This window comes from Lolium perenne, chromosome 7, assembly GCF_019359855.2.
Source record: "Lolium perenne isolate Kyuss_39 chromosome 7, Kyuss_2.0, whole genome shotgun sequence".
NCBI lineage: Eukaryota > Viridiplantae > Streptophyta > Magnoliopsida > Poales > Poaceae > Lolium > Lolium perenne.
In genome coordinates, this window is record NC_067250.2 from 317892301 (window position 1) to 317898300 (window position 6000).

Genomic DNA, 6000 nt, shown 5'->3' on the forward strand with positions numbered 1-6000 from the left:
CAGATTCGTGACAGATAGAAATCTGTTTCTGCGCAGAAATCCAAATCTAGTATCAACCTTCGATTAGAGGCTTCACTTGGCACAACAAAACACAAAACTAAGATAAGGAGAGGTTGCTACAGTAGTAAACAACTTCCAAGACACAAATATAAGACAAAGTACTGTAGCAAAATAACACATGGGTTATCTCCCAAGAAGTTGCTTTCTTTATAGCCATTAAGATGGGCTCAGCAGTTTTAATGATGCACTCGCAAGAAATAGTATTTGAAGCAAAAGAGAGCATCAAGAAGCAAATCCATAACACATTTAAGCCTAACATGCTTCCTATGCAAAGGAATCTTGTAAATAAACAAGTTCATGAAAAGCAAAGTAACAAGCATAGGAAGATAGAACAAGTGTAATTTCAACAATTTCAGCATATAGAGAGGTGTATTAGTACCATGAAAATTTCTACAACCATATTTTCCTCTCTCATAATAATTTTCAGTAGCTTCATGAACAAACTCAACAATATAACTATCACATGCAGCATACTTTCCATGATTTCCAAACACATAATTTTTATCAAGTTCAAGAATAGTGGAATTAAAACTTTCAAACTTACTTTTATTAATAATATAACAAGGTAGTTGATCAATCTCAAGAGATATGGGACACATAGATAAAGTCAATAACTCTCCAATCCCATTTTCATTAGTAGTACAATTAATATTATCAAGTAACATAGGACCATCATCTAGAGCTTTATCATAAACATTTGCTACGCAAAATTCTTTAGTACCATGCATTTCGACATCAGGCACAAACAAAGCATTATCATAAGATTTATCAAAGTAGCATGGATTATCATAAATAACAGTAGCATAATTATTCTCACAAGTATTACTCATAGGTACTATTTCAAGAGAATCCACAGGAACATAACATTCAACCTCTTCCGGTAAGCATGGAGGACAATCAAATAGTGTAAGGGATAAAGAGTTACTCTCATTAGAAGGTTGGCATGGGTAGCTAATCCATTCTTCCTCCTTTTGTTCGTCGCTCTCCTCTTCTTTTTCATCCAATGAGCTTTCAGGTTCATCAATTTCCTCCTCTTTTTCATCCAATGAGCTTTCAGGTTCATCAATTTCTTCTTCCACCGGTTCCTGCAAATTGTGAGTGCATTCTTGTGCATTAATGAGTCTCTCTTTATAATCAATGATATAAGGATTATTACCGAAGCATTCTATGCAACAATTAAGGATAGAAGAGACATAATCTTTAAGGTCCTTACAAACAACACAAGTTTCATAATTCTCAACCATGAAGGATTCGATCTCAGAGGCTCCCATAAACACGACAAATTGTTCTACCTCTTCGAACCCATAATGAATATAGCAATTCCGATTATAGTTCTTAATTAAAAATTCCTCACTAAAGCCACATTGAAATTTAAGATGTTTAGTATCCTGTTGAGAGCAACAGTTTATATCATGGCGTTTAAGCAAGATTTTAGCAATTGTATTCACTTTTTCTATCATAGCACTCATTACTTCACCAGCTCTTGATTTCCTATAATTATTATAACATTCTATAAGCTCCAAGTAGGTTGTTGGTTCTCCCATAACAGCAGTTTTTAATTTTTTGGTTTTTCAAATTTTTATGGATTTTTGGGTATATGAGACAAATAAAACAAGACAAAAATAAACTAAGCAAAAGTAAACTACGCAAACTAATACTAGACAGAAATAAACTAAGCAAAAATAAACTAGACAAAAGTAAACTAAGCAAAACAAAATAAAATAAAACAGAGAGAGAGGTAAAGTGTACTCCCCAGGTGAACTTATGAGTAGAGCTATGCCTCCCCGGCAACGGCGCCAGAAAACAGTCTTGATGACCCACAAGTATAGGGGATCGCGATAGTCTTCGAGGGTAGTATAACCCAATTTATTGATTCGACACAAGGGGAGGTAAAGAATACTTATAAGCCTTAACAACTGAGTTGTCAATTCAGCTGCACCTGGAAAAGCACTAGCAACAGGGGTGATGTGAAAGTAACAGTAATATGAGAGCAGTAGTAACAGTAACACAGCAGCAGTAATAGCAATATGAGAGCGATGGCACGAGAAGATAGTTGATACTACTTCCAATGACATGTAGAACAGGTATATTATGATGAGAGATGGACCAGGGTTCCCAGCGATCTACACTAGTGGTAACTCTCCAATAAGTGACAAGTGTTGGGTGAACAAATTACAGTTGGGCAATTGATAGGAATCAAAGCATTAAGAAAGAACATCAGGCTTATTAATTATGTAGGCATGTTTTCCGTATATAGTCGTACGTGCTCGCAATGAGAAACTTGCACAACATCTTTTGTCCTACCAGCCGGTGGCAGCCGGGCCTCAAGGGAAACTACTGGATATTAAGGTACTCCTTTTAATAGAGTACCGGAGCAAAGCATTAACACACCGTGAAAACATGTGATCCTCACATCACTACCATCCCCTCCGGTTGTCCCGATTTCTGTCACTTCGGGGCCATTGGTTCCGGACAGTGACATGTGCATACAACTTGTAGATACAATCTAAGCAATAAGTATAGAGCTCAAATCTAAGATCATGCCACTCGGGCCCTAGTGACAAGCATTAAGAATAACAAGATTGCAGCAACAATAACTTCACAAACTTTATAGATAGACTAATCATAATGTATCATCCATCGGATCCCAACAAACACAACACCAATTACATCAGATGAATCTCAATCATGTAAGGCAGCTCATGAGACCATTGTATTGAAGTACATGGGGGAGAGTATACCGACATAGCTACTGCTAGAACCCGTAGTCCATGGGGGAACTACTCACGGAGCATGATGGAGGCGGTGGTGTTGATGGAGATGGCTTCCGGGGGCACTTCCCCGTTCCGGCAGGGTGCCGGAACAGAGTTCTGTCCCCCGAATTGGAGTTTCGCGATGGCGGCGGCGCCCCTGGAGTCTTTCTGGAGTTTCGTCAATTGGTACGGTGTTTTTAGGTCGAAAGGACTTTTATAGGCGAAGAGGCGGCGCAGGGGGGCACCTGGGGGCGCCACACCATAGGGTGGCACGGGCCCAGGCCAGGCCGCGCCGCCTTATGGTCTGGTGGCCCTCTGGCCCCTCTCCGACTCTTCTTCGGTGTTCTGGAGCCTTCCGGGAAAAATAGGAGGTTTGGCGTTGATTTCGTCCAATTCCGAGAATATTGCCCGAACAGCCTTTCTGGAACCAAAAACAGCAGAAAACAGGAACTGGCACTGTGGCATCTTGTTAATAGGTTAGTTCCGGAAAATGCATGAAATCATCATAAAGTGCAAGCAAAACATGTAAGTATTGTCATAAAACAAGCATGGAACGACAGAAATTATGGATACGTCGGGGACGTATCAGTGGCCCGATCTTCTCAGTAAGCAACGGTGGTGATGATGATCACGGGGTGATGGCAGCGGAGAAACACGACGATGTAGTGGATGATACCTTGTATGATGCAACGAGATCTCTCGATTGGTCCCTGTCGCCAATGCAACAGCTCTCAACCCTGCAAGATATTCGCAACTCCACACACTTGCGCACGTAGCCGCCAACCACGAAGCGGTAAGTTGCAACCGTCTAATTCCCATTGGAACAGCAGATCACACAAGACTTTTTCAGGATCTACACAATATCAAGCAATATGGTGTAGGGATTCAATAGTTTTGCTAAAGCAAACAACTAAGAACTAGGGTTTATCTTAAACGTGGTCTAAAGCAGCTAGGGGGCGTCCTGGGCACTTATATAGGCGTCCGGGACAAGTTCTGGTCGAAAAGATACAAGTAAAACCGACCCAGAATAGATCAGGTCGAGACAGACTCGGACTGGTCCGGTCTGGAATCCGGTTGACCGGGTCAGGGACCGGGCTGGCCGGTCTGGACCGGACCCTGGACCGGGCGGCAACCAGAAGTGTCGCAAAACTTTGTCCGGTTGGCCCCGGTACGACGCCCGGTTGGCGCCGGGGTGAATCCGGTCTATCGTTGGACCGGGCCAGGGACCGGGCGCGCCGGCGTGCCGACCGATCTGACCGGGTGCTGGACCGGCCTGGACTTCTTCTTCTCCTCTCGCACATACCTCCCGCTCCTTCCTCGCGCGTCCATGAGATATCTTCATGTCCAGCTCCATGTCCAGCTTCACGTCCTTCTTCACGTCCAGCTGCTTCTCTTCTCCTCGTGCGATGCTCGTCTCCTCTTGATACCTGATGATACATAAGTAACATGACTTAGGCAGTGTAAAGTTCTCATCAATCAAAGTATCGTTTAGAAACAAATTCACCTGTTGTTTAAGTAGCTTCGCACGAGCCCTTGTAATCGGTCCAATCCGAACTTCATATGACTTGAGCTTCACAGCAGGTTCCTCTTCAGTGGGTAATGACGGAGGTGGTAGCGAGGTAGGGATGTCCTCATCATCCCCCCTTCAAAAGGCGTCGACCCCGACGCTCCAAGGTCTTCTCCATCATATGGTGTCAAATCAGCAACACTGAAAGAATTACTGACACCAAACTCATCAACTGGAAGATCTAGTGAGTATGCATTATCATTGATCTTGGCAAGCACTTTGTAAGGACCGGCACCACGAGGCTTCAACTTAGACTTCCGCAACTTCGGGAACCTATCCTTGCGAAAATGTACCCAAACCATATCACCAGGCTTGAACAACATCTCCTTGCGCTTCTTGTTCATCCTTACAGCATTGCTCTTGCCTTTCTTTTCAATCAACTCTTTAGTCTTCACATGGATCTTTCGCACAAAATCTGCCCTCTTGGATGCCTCCATATTAACTCTCTCATGTATGGGCAAAGGCAACAAATCAAGTGGGGTAATGGGCTTGAAACCATACACCACCTCAAAAGGACACAGCTCCGTGGTAGAATGTACCGCCCTGTTGTAAGCAAACTCCACATGCGGCAAACACTCTTCCCACTCCTTCAGATTCTTCTTGATCATGGATCTCAACAATTGTGACAATGTTCTATTCACCACATCAGTTTGTCCATCAGTTTGGGGATGACAAGTAGTACTGAAAAGTAGCTTTGTCCCCAGCTTTCTCCACAGCGTCTTCCAGAAGTAGCTCATAAACTTCACGTCACGATCAGAAACAATAGTCTTCGGGACTCCATGTAGTCGCACAACCTCCCTGAAAAATAGGTTAGCAATATGCGACGCATCGTCGCTTTTGTGGCAGGCAATAAAGTGTGACATCTTAGAAAATCTGTCCACTACCACAAATATAGAATCATGGCCTCTCTTAGTACGCGGCAAACCCAACACAAAATCCATACTTATATCCTCCCAAGGTGTAGTAGGTGCCGGTAAAGGAGTATACAAACCGTGAGGCTTCAGCTTGGACTTGGACTTGTTGCAAGTAATGCATCTCTTCACATACCTGTCCACATCCCGCCTCATCTTTGGCCAATAAAAGTGGTCAGCTAGCATGAGCAGCGTCTTCTCATGCCCAAAGTGACCCATCACACCTCCTGCATGTGATTCCTGCAATAAGAGCAAACGCACAGACGATTCTGGAACACATAGTTTGTTAGCTCTAAACAAGAACCCATCATGTATGTGATATTTGTCCCATGCTTTACCAAGAGCACATAAGCGATATGGTTCAGCAAAATCATGATCAGTAGCATACAAATCACATAGTACTTCTAATCCAGGAATTTTAACATCAAGTTGAGTTAATAGCATATTCTTCCTAGATAGAGCATCAGCAACAATATTATCTTTTCCCTTCTTATGCTTAATAATGTATGGAAAAGACTCAATGAACTCAACCCACTTAGCAAGACGCTTATGCAAAGTAGATTGGGCTTTCAGATATTTCAAAGCTTCATGATCAGAATGTATGATAAATTCTTTTGGCCACAAGTAACGTTGCCAAACCTCAAGAACTCTAATTAAAGCATACAATTCTTTATCATAGATAGGATAGTTCAACTTAGCACCAGAAAGT